Source organism: Mercenaria mercenaria, chromosome 3, assembly GCF_021730395.1.
Source record: "Mercenaria mercenaria strain notata chromosome 3, MADL_Memer_1, whole genome shotgun sequence".
Classification (NCBI taxonomy): domain Eukaryota; kingdom Metazoa; phylum Mollusca; class Bivalvia; order Venerida; family Veneridae; genus Mercenaria; species Mercenaria mercenaria.
This window is the reverse complement of record NC_069363.1, coordinates 25,234,495-25,246,832: the sequence shown is the minus strand read 5'-3', so window position 1 is coordinate 25,246,832 and position 12,338 is coordinate 25,234,495. Positions and strand designations below refer to the sequence as shown.

Below are 12,338 nucleotides of genomic sequence, written 5' to 3'. Positions count from 1 at the left end.
AACAAGTTGGGTGTTTATATTTGATTAACATGTAATAAATTTATCAAAACGTAGATTAAATGAAAAGTGCACTAGTTCAAATGTCCCTGGGGCGTTCACTATCCTTTTTCAGAGAAATACAACACTAAAGTAAACATTTCAACAGTAAGTCAGAGAAATGTATTATAACAAAATTTGAAAATGTACTATATTTCTTACCTGTAACATTGCTTGCGAAAGACCTGTATAAATTTACAATAAAATACCGCCGTTAAGGTTTTGAAACGAACGACCAAATCGTGACCAAGTTTTGAAACATCTCAGTTTATATTCGTTCTATAAAATATTTATCATTTCATTGAATGAAAATATCTTTAAAGTTACAATAAGATAAATTACTTCTTTCTTTGGACTTGTCAAATTAATGCAAGCTCTTGTTTTAAAAATCATATTATTTTCAAGAATTTATCTGCTCCATAACTGAATTGAATGGTGCGGAGGACAGAGTAATTCAGATTTATTTGGATTAATTATTATTATGTGTACAAATTAATTTTGATGGAGTTAACAAATGTTCGCACTAATCACTAGAACCTCTGAAATCGAATTACCATACCCAGAAATGTCTGTCAGCTGAATGGTAAACAATAAATATAGATCAAGAAAAACATTGATAAGATTTTTGTACAATGAGAACAATAATAACAATCTTACAAGTGCTATTGATCATTCCATAATAAATAGTTACACTTGCTTTAACTGACAAACGCATGAGCGCATTGTTTCTTTCTTGTTAGATGCCATGAATTGTCTACCTGTCTAACACCATTCCTCCATGCCAAGAGATTAAGGATATAAAATGAAGTATGTATTACAAGAGTATCTCTGACTAAAGTTTTTCCAGTTACATTTTATTTTACAGGCTGCAATATGAAACGTTCGAGTGATTGGAAACTAGTGATCCCATATAAAACACTTTTGCAAAATTTGCTGAAACAAAGAATTCGCGAGCCTGTTTTTGAAAAAAAATCCTTTTAATACGCACGAGAAAAAAAAGAGTGCATAGATGCATTTGAGCATAAAATCGTACTTGGCCTCGGTGATGTTATATTTTCTGGTTCTTTTCAATTTTATTATAACAGAATTCTGCTTATGCCGGTGCTAGGAGGTGTGAGAGATCATCGGCACTCCTGACAGACTCAGTCTGATCAAGTCTGCTATTGTTTTGCTTGATTGCGTTCTTTGCTTCAAATGGATCTTTTTCATTATGTTATTATTCAGCAACAGTAGATAACGCTTCTTTACCTTTGAACTTGATGGACTGAACTGATCCGTAAGACATACTGTACTTGTTTTGCTGTAATGTATCTTTGTTAATAGCACACGCCCGTGTTCTATAAATAGAACATACAGCAGTTATACCATAATGCAATGCGCGAATTGCGGACAAGGGAGCGTTTTCTATATATGACGAATCTTCAACTATCTCAGTAAACTTCGGAGGGAATTAGAAAAAGTTATATGCCGCCTGTATAAAATTGTCGCACAAAATTTAAGAAAAGAGATGAAACAATAACTTTATATTAAAGAAATATATTAGAACTGAAAGGAATATACAAAATATACATATCATTTTAACAGGACGATTCAAAATGGGTCGACTAAGCAAATAAAGAGCACTGTGTAAAGGCATGTTGCATGCACATTACCCCATATTCTGTATTAATACTATTTAAATGTTGCATTAGAAGAACGGTTTACAGTCTTAATAACAAATTACAATATTTTCGAATGCGACACACCAAAGAGCACTTGTGGTCAAAACTTTTAATGCTAAATCATTTTGATTCATGACGTTCAAAGAATGTATCAGCACATTAAAAATCATAACGACAATTAGTACATGTATTTCATTTTGAACAATTTATTCACACAACACAAGACGCAAACTTGATGATGATCCCCGATGTCAGCTGTGGTCGGTGTCCGTCAAATATTTTAAAAATACGTAATTATATATGCATGGTTTGGTAGAAAATAATGGTGTTGCATTAGATTAGCAACATGTTTCATCAGATAACATCTAAATATAACTACCAAAAGGCAGATATCTACATGTCACACTAAGTGGTCATTTGTAATAAAACACAACATATGTATATCACAGAGGTGTTAACTGTTTCAACGAATATGTGGCCGAAAATAACAATGTATATGACAGTTTACTTTAAAATATACATGTTGTTCATCATATTTCGAAATCTCGATAAATTTAAATTATGCGATCATAAGATTTCTTTTTACATTCACAAGTGGATCTTAAATTTATAAACATTTACAGAAGAATTCTTTACAAAACTATAATGCTAATATATGACGGTAACTAAGAAGAATAATTTAGAATTCAGTTTTCTGTTCTGTGAATACATTTTTTTTTAATTAACGCTTTCTATTTGGTTTTAATACATTTTCCCGTGTTATTCTTTTTTTTTTCTAAATATTCTTTTTTTTTAAACTGGATGTGTCACAAAATGAACAGAATATTATAATAACATCATCCATTCATCCATATATATATATATATTGATGAAAAAGCGATATGTTATTTCTAACATGGATATAAATGAGGAGTTTTTCGGCTAGTTACATTTGTTTGCGATGTGCAGGCTAGAAACCTGAGCAAAAATAACAAAATAAATGCAAACTGTACGATTTACCTATGCTGTTGTACAATGAATGCACTGATTGTTTGTCCGCAAATTGCGTCCTGTGCTATTTTTAGATAGCAGACCTTATCGGTGACGTCACAGATCCTTACATACGGGAGTGTGCTATTAAACCATTATTGAGAACAAAAATGTAACTGCTGTTGATACGATATTAGTTCGAGTTGTAATAACTATTTTCTTATTTCACCAAAGAGAAGCTAGTTTTAATAGGAGCTAGCATCTCATTGTTTGCTAGGTATTATGTTGACCGAACTGCTGTTGTCATCGACGTTGCTCCTGCATGGGAGATAATTATATTTCTGACATAGAGCAAAAGTATATACTAAATCAAATACAATTAGAATTCAAACAGTGTGCATTCTCTTACCTGATACAGTGGTTAAGTGATAGCACACACTGCTTGTGGTAAATTCAATTCAGATGTTAGAAACAACGAGATAACACCCTCTTTGCTTTTTTGCAAAGTAGACTTGAAAGTTAAATTTAGGATATTCTCGGATATTTCTCTGAAAATAATGGCCTCTTATAAAACATTTCTTATACATGTCAGTTCATTTACAGAAGAAGATTCTGCGAAAAAGTTGCCTAGGCTTTTTTTTTTTCAAACCGATGTTGTTATTTTGCTTGGTTGCGTTAGATCTTTTCACATATTTTATTAACTATCACAGCAGTTCCATGTATCGGCTGTAAAATTTCTCCCTCTACTTGGGCTTGCCAGGGGGTGTAAAGGATATTGCACATTCCATTACCTCTCATAAACAGACTCAGTCAAGCCAAGTCGGCAATTATTTCGCTTGACTGCATTATATATTTCCAAAGGATCTTCTCACAGATTCTACGAGATAGGACAAAACAGCTGGTGAATCCGTACATTAATGGAAATACATCAGTGGCTACAATCAGTGCACTGCTTGATAGGTGTTTATGGCTACATTTACTAATTGACATAATTCTTGTTTTGTAAAAAGACCTTAATGTTTCTAAAGGCCCATCGCTTTATTACGTTTTTGAATGACATGAAACTTGCGAGAATTGTACGGGTTTTGTGTTCTTTTGTTATTTCTATGAAAAGTAAATGGTCAAATAGGAAAAATATGAGGTACTGAATTTCTCGAGCCATTTTAAATGAAAATCTCTGAAGAATGACACTACATCGATCGCACGAATCATTTAAAGATACATACTCATTAGTAGAAATATACAAGGTCCAATAGGAAGAGTCAGTCACGTATTCTTTTTTTTTCCTGTCACTGTCAGTAACGAGATAAATACTAAACCTGTCCGACTGGTTTTGTAAAAAAGCACTCTTCTTTTTGTATAAGGCGGCATTATGATAGATTGTAAATCACAATAATAGGCAGTTTATAATTTAGATGTAAGAGGAATATTTCATTCTACGTATATGAGTTTGTAAATGAAGTATAATATCTCAGTAACAAAATATTGTTTATGAATCGCGTATAAAAAAAGTTACAGCTACCATATGCAAAAACACCTGTTCGCATACATATCACTCAACAGTTATGATACATCTGGTTTTCTTTCTAAGCGGAATTCATATATTTTAAGCTTTAGCGGTATCTAACATTGTTTTTTTTTTTTTCTAAATTGAATTTATAACGATACAAAAATCGTTTTGAAATCATCATAGAAAAGACTAAAGACAGTGGAGTGTGTTTCTGTGTTTCTGTTCATTTAATTCAAACTTAAGCAAACACATTTATGAACATGCATAGCTTTAAAAACACTTCTGCTACGAGATATATCAAACATCTGACTGTTTATTAGGAAGAGGTTATATAAACCTTCATATAAATCTTGATTATTTCATTTGGTAAAATTTCTATGGAAAAAGGTTATAGGACTTAACAGAATGTTTGGTATTCAACCATTTTACTGGTGATTCTACGCTTTCCTATTTGACTACCTAACAGAACAGGTTGAAGCTAGACTCTAGGCAGTTTATAAAGGCAACTGGGACTATGCTACACTGATACTTGTCTTCTGACCTGTTCTGTCGGTCATTAATGGCGTTTGTCTTGTTGCACAGTCTTCTGCATTGGCATTGAGTACATTCCCAAATATTTTCCTTTCAGAATCATTTACACGGATATTTTTGTGTGTTTATAGATTGTACATCTTGTTACCCATTGCATGCATTAAAAACTCGCCTAACCAGGATAACTATCAGCTGTCCTGTAAACTTGGAATATGGTGGTTCTTGATTGAAGTTAAGCACCAATGGCCGGTTTATGAACTCGCCAGGTCCAGGACGGTGCACCACCATGTTCCTTTGTCCCCACTATGTATATATATGTTTTACTTTGTAATTTTGTATATTTCAATAATGTATACATCCATGCATACACTGTTGTAGGGTTTCAGTTTTGGGGTGATGAGTTTGTAGAATGTTGCTTTTCCTCTTTGTCTTTGTTTAATGGATTACTGGATCAATGTTGCTGTGTATCGGGACTTTTTTGTAATTTGTTTCTACGGTGGATATGTGTAACAGAGTTTTATCATATCCCGAAAATCGTCACCTTACGTTTCATTCATTTCAGGCCAAGACAATTTAAATGAAAGTGAAAGAAGGGACATAATTTGGTTGAGACTGGACAATATCAAGGAACTTGTTGTCCAAAGGTAAGAAATCTACGACAGATATACTCTTTATAAATATTATTTCTGAAACCTCATGTTGCAAATGGGTGTTATGTTTCGGCACATTATGGTTTAAACCAGTGTGAATAGACTTAAGCGACCATATCTACCCCCAATTCCAGTTTTCGTCCTTTAAATTGATTTTAGAGTCATGATTTGAAAGAACAAAGTCATTACACATTTTGCTTGAAACTGTTAAAAACGGAACATTATTCTATATATACGAAGGTTGAACTAGTGACTATATATTGCTAATATGAGACTATAGATATGCTAAATATTCATTGTAGTAATATATATCTATATAACAAATTATGGAACCTTTTAAAAAGTTGTATAAGAGATCAGATGAAAGTTTGATGTAACGAAAAATTTAAACCATGAATTCTATGGAGAGGTCATTGATATAATATGATGCAGTCCTAATATGAACAAAGTGCATTGATCAATGGATACGATCATAGTAAGTAGGTAGAACTAGTTTTGATCTTCAAGAAAACTAGCCTGCATTTTCCGTGAATATCTAAATATTGACCTGAAAATTTAATTTGCACTAAGAACGGGAAACCAAGTTTTGGAACGTTTTTGTGATGTTGAATTCCTTTAACTTTTTGACGCATTTTGAGTAGATCTATCTGTTTTTCAATGAAACACAGTATTATGCCAGATTTTGGATATAAACAGTAAACGTTTCCCAACTTAATTTCGTGTGGAATGTTTTCTCCGGTTTTTTTTTTTTTTTTTTGTTTTTGGTTTTTTTATTGTTATTATTGATGAGGCGCTACACGACAGGTAGATTTTGAGATAATACAAGAACTTGATATTTTTCTAGGCAATAAAAGCTTGTTCTATTTACTTAATATATATTTTAGATCGATGTACTTAAACTGGATTAGGTCTGCATCAATCACATGCAAAGAGTTATATTGTGATTCCTAGTATTTCATTTCTGATATTTCTGATACAGGAATTAAGGTTTAGGAGTATATCACCAAAACACAGAAATATTTTATAAACGAATAACATCGTTACCAATATTTTACTTAACCATTACATGTTCTGCCGTACTGTCCCGTACTGAAAATATTCTGAAAAAGTTGTCCCCCTTTGAAAATGAATGCCATTTGTAAAGAAATAAAAATAAACAATTGCTGAAAACTGTGTTCCACTTAATTATGTAAAATTTCAACACTCGCATGCGATTGCAAATGAATCAAAACTAACATGTGTAACAGTTCTTTGAAAATGGTGAGTTTTTGAAGGCGTTTGACTGCCCGGAAGTGGGTCCCATTTAGGAAGTCTTTTTTTCGGAATTCAATGTTTATTTTAGTATACTGACACTTGTTTTGTTGTTTTTGTAATGATAGCGTGTATATTACTTATATTACTCTACAAAACAAGTGTCAGTATACTGATATAAGCATTGAATTCGGAAAAAAGAACTGTTTAAACAGGCCCCACTTCCAGACAGTCAAGCGCTTTTAAAAACTCACCATTTCCAAGGAACTGTTACACATGTTTGTTTTGCTGCATTTGTAATAGCGTGCGAGTGTTGAAATTTCACATAACTAGGTGGAACACAGTTTTCAGCGATTGTTTTTTTTTTTATTTCTTTACAAATGGCATTCATTTTCAAAGGGGGACAACTTTTTCAGAATATTTTCAGTACGGGACAGTACGGCAGAACATGTAATGGTCAGGTAAAATATTGGTAACGATGTTGTTCGTTTATAAAATATTTCTGTGTTTTGGTGATATACTCCTAAACCTTAAGGATCGGTCAATCATGCAAAATATTCACAGTTTTAATATGATGTCTGGGATCGATTCGCCGAAAAAGTCGAACACTGCCCTTAACTACCCCTTTATTTGTTACGACATTTCATCGTTTTATCCTTGAAGTGAGTCTGCTGTACCGTTCGTAAACGGTATATACACTGGTATAAATCTCGTCTGAATTACATGTATAAAACTATTGCGCACCTGTCTCATAATTGATGCTAAGATATTCCACCTCATGACTGATAAAAATATTCAAAGGAAGATTGTATCCACAATGGAGACCTTTTACTGAATCATGCTTCTACTTATAAACACACTGATGTTTCATAATCTATGTAACCTTTTTGTACCACAGGCCTTCGGCACATTAGCTTGATCAATAATTAATGATGCTATATATGATTAAAAAAAATAAATAGACAGTCCTGGGCCCAAAAATAAATCCATATATTGATTAACTGAAGGTGAACAATTCGGCAGTGCTGCATTTCGCGGTGATCTTCGTTTCATATGGCCAAATATCCGAATGCCAACAACACCATACGCATGCATCTTTCAGTTCCCTGCTAGATCATTCCTTTCTGAGGATTGGTTCTGGTTCCTGTGTAGTTTTCTTGGTTGCCGTATTGTTTCGTTTTGTTATTGTTTACAGGACTGTTGTGTTGTTTTATTGGTTCCAATGTGGTTTTATCGTTACAAGCGTTTGTTTATTTGTCGTTGTCTGATTGGTTCTAGTTCCAGTCTTGGTTTATTGTTTCCAGTGTTGTTGTGTGGTTTTATTGGTTTAAGTATTGTTTTATCGGTTCCATTGTTGATTTATTGGTTGCTGATTTACTGGTCCTTCTGGCTTTATAGCGATGGTATCCAATTTATTCTCAGAGATAAATCCGAGATAGTTGCAATTATTTTGTAAAGCAATTAATGATGAAATTCAATTGAACAGCTGCCTTTCAAAAAAAACCTTACTCACATGTTGAAAACCAGCAACGGTATGCATAATCTTAAACTTAAACAAGCTGTAATTTATGCAATATATGTCAACATTTACACAACCATTAGCATAGAATTTTGAACTTTAAGAGTCTAATATTTGACATACCTCTGTTTTTAATTCATTTTCAAGCTATTTGGTGATAAACAAGTAAAGACAACATTGTGAATATTTTGAACGAAGAAAACTGAAATGTCTTACTTCAAGTAAACAGTTTAAGACAGTTTGTTCAAAACATATATTCTAGAACCTGAATAGGTAAAAGTCGTAAACTGATCGTTTAATACAACGGTCAATGTTAACATTATATTACAATACAACAAGAATGGTGTTCAAAAACATGTTTTCGCTGAAAATCTCTCTTTAAATTAGCGAATAACACACAAAAGTTCTGTTCGCCACATACATTAGGCATGCCGCATTGAAAAAAAAATGATCACAAAATAAATAGGACACATTTTGAGTTAGGTTGAAAATAGGACACTCATAATTAATGTGTAACTTACCATATTATGATGTTTTATGTCTTCCTAACAAATGATTGTTACTACGTGACATTCATTCGAGAAACAGCTCTACATGCACAGTTTTTAGCTTATCTGAGCTCATGGTGAGCTTTAGGGATCGTTGGATGTTCGTCGTCCGTCCGTCGTCCGCAAATTACTTGAAGAACATCTCTTGCTATGCCACCATGCAAATTACAAGTAAACTTCACAGGAATGTTCCTTGGGTGGTCCTCTTTCAATCTCCACACACATTACCTGAACTGCCCCACCCCGTCCCAATATTTGTTTTACATTTAATATCTTGTGTTTCTTGGTATTGTATCTTAGTAGCACGTCGTCATTATTCCCCTGCCTACATTATCTTCTCGCCTTTCCCCAACTCCCTTATTACTACTACCACCCCAAAAAAGAAAACACAATATTTGTTATTTCTCGATATTGTCTCGATATCCGTTGTCATTATGCGAAAAGATTTGACAATGGTGAAAAATTGAAATCACGAATTTATTTGCATTACCGTGAGCTCTTCCATCTGGCATGGTCATCTCGGTAATTCTTAATACACATTGAGAATAATACCAAAGTATCTGTAAATAATTATACTGATCCGGTAAAAAAAGAGCTGGTTGTGCCTAATTCTAATACAAAAGATGCATAGCAAATTTCTTTCAGTTGTAATCATTGTTTACACGATATAAATCATGTTTCTCAAAACTGATATATGGTAATTTTAGACTTGTTTTAGAATTTCTCTACATTATTTAAGCTTGATAATTGAGTCCATAGTATATATATCATTAGGTAAAAGGTTTAAATGAAACTGATGTTCAGCGAGTGCGGGTGCAACGGGACGATGTTTGCCTAATTATGAAATTATCTCCCCTGGTTGTTGTCTTTGGGCGCAGCATGTAATTCAAATGGCTATATTCAGTGGGCTCGGGGGAAGTCCTCTCATAATTCAAACAAACAAAAAACATTTTTGGCTATTTTATCTGACGTTTCTCTACCCATATTTTATTTAAGCATTTAAATGAAGCAAACCCTCACATAAGGTCATTGTTAACGAATTTTCACTTTTCAAACTTAGACAGTTTGTGGCCAAATCGACCAAATTCATGGCAATGATAAAGCCCGTGAACAACTTGCGGTGACGGAAAATATTGACTGGACAAACGCATACGGAGGCGTGAAAGTAGCAAAATCTTTATTACTTTTAAATAAGCCACAGGTATCCAAGTATGAAGAGCCCGGTCATTTTACATACTTTAGTGGTTATATTAATTTAAATTTGTATGGTGCGTTGGCTTTAAAAGTGGAAAAAAAAATATTCGAATAAAAATGACATTTATTTTCATGTCTTACCTCACTAAGTTAGTGACAGCATATTCAAAATCTATAGATACACAGTAATTTCAATTCTATCATTTGTAAACGCGAACATCCGCAGATTATTAAGAACACACTTGAATAAAGTATTAAATAATGCGTACTTATCTGAATTAGGAATTTTCAAAAAGACAGCATCACTGAAATTTTTGTCAAAGTCCTCGTTGATTTACAAGTTTCAGATAGAGAATGTGCGTATCATTAGCCTATATATGCCCATGAAACAAAAAACTAACGCGGGTCAGTAATTGGTAGCCTTAGGCAGGGCAAAAACCCGGCACTATAAAAAGAATTTTATTTCTCAACAGAACATAAATTTACAGTATTTTACAATGTCAGTACAAGAAGGTTTATATCAACTCTTGCTTTATCTTCAAAAAGATTGTCAACACATATTCTTGATACTTTCAGAGTTTTCTAAACTAATCTAGTGGCCTTCATAGGAAGGTTTTATAGTAGCGTCCTTTATTCGGACCGGTTCTTTATCACTGGTTTGACTGTACATAACCATTTATGTTTGCGTTGTAATAAAGAGGCCACAAATCAACAGTATGACAAAAGGCACTGTCAACTGGTCATCTTGTGGCAGTATACATACATAATACCGTTAATAAACATGTGATAAAGTAGCTTTCATTTGTTATGGTATACAACTAGCTGGTTGTCATTTTCCGCTGACAAGCTTACAACGTGTATATTTTTGTTGTGAATTTTACGAATTTTACACGCTGTTTAATTCAAATAGGATTTTACTGTAGTGTTGTTTTTGGATTGTTGAACTACTTTGATATAGGTAAGATATTTATATTAGCGTTTATTAATTCATCAGTTATGTAATAATGCCATTTTTATCAACTTCAGAACACTGAAGTGAACGTCCTTACCCTAAGTCTATTTAAAAGATACAAAATAATCAACTGAATTGTGTATGCAATAACTAGCTCGTGAAATGTTTTGGGGGGAAGGAGAGCCATGTTGTCCGGAAACCTAAAATGCATGTTATAATGCACTAGCACATTTTGTATTCTTTTCAGACGTCGTCTCGCAAATGCTTTTCAAATCTCTCTCTCATCACCAAAATTAGTCTGGTGCATGTGGAATGCAGTATTAGATTTCTTTGAAATTGAGTTTTGTGCCTAATAATCACCTAGATCGTCCACCATAAAATATCAATTTCCATGCAAATGTGATTTAGTAGATTTCAAAAGAGTGGGTCGTTGGGAATTTGCATTCATTCGTGTGTCTTTAGCTGATATGAGTTGTTAGGTAGTAACATATTATCATTTAGTTGGATGGGGGGATACTCTGGAAAAAGTATAACACGACCGTTATGGTGAATGGAACCGCTCTACGACCCGTTTCGCAATTTTCAAAAGTTCTGTTTATCTGTACAAAGCCAGGCTGGGAAGAAAGAATAACAGTTTCGAAACAGCTGCAAATGATTTAGTGCACCCTTTCAAAACATGTTTTGTTTAAAATGAATGTGTAAAGTAGATTTTTGACAGCTTAATTTCGAACGTTATTTATATGTTATACGAGGTAAATTGAAATGTATTCTAATATATATCCTAAAGTTACATATTCAGTGACATGAAGCATAAATTAGAATATAGTTAACGACAATTATATAAAAGGTCATGATCTGTGCTTACGATAATACATTCAATTGAAATTCAAAACAAAAACATCACCTAGACATCTCCTCGCTTGTCATTGTGGTAGGCTATTTTTGTGTTGTTCTATATGCGTTTTGTTGATTTAATTGCGTAATTTGGTAATTGTACGTACGTATTGTTCAGAAATGACAATTGGGCCATTGTATACACAACAATATAACATAAGCATAGCCAGGTAAAAACAGTATAACTGACCACCTATGTAAATATAGTTTATGTTCGTCTCATCAATGTGTAATCATGACATCTGTACAGTCAAAAACATGATACTAAAAGTACACGGCTGAAGTAAACTACAATGATTAGTTCAAAAACTGAGAACTGTCTCTGTCCAAATACAAAATATCAACGTTTTTAAATTTCTTCTTTTTATGTAGACTAGCTAATTTAGTATTTCGAATATAGTAGTGTTTGCACTGACTACATATCTCCTAAAGCCCTCAGTACTGAACACTTCTTTGATAGTAGGTCAAAATGACAAAAGTTAAAAATGTCTCAAAGGGTGGAGAACGTTTTTGTAAAGAGTTATAAAATGGATATTTTCGTACGTTTGACACGAATGTATTACGATATTTCACTTCTTTCGTTATTTTGTAATGTCGGAGGTACTTTCTACATCGGCTATAAT

General features: G+C 33.1%; 1 protein-coding gene across 2 annotated transcripts in view; it reads left to right on the top strand.

Moving 5' to 3' along the window:
- LOC123525237 (cAMP-dependent protein kinase catalytic subunit 1) overlaps window positions 1-12,338 on the top strand; it is a 290,456-nt gene that overhangs the window by 165,795 nt on the left and 112,323 nt on the right. For both annotated transcript variants that reach the window (XM_045304109.2, XM_045304107.2), the window contains exon 4: window positions 5,270-5,351. The gene's annotated coding sequence lies outside the window, so the exon portion shown is untranslated. The remainder of the gene's footprint in view (window positions 1-5,269; window positions 5,352-12,338) is intronic.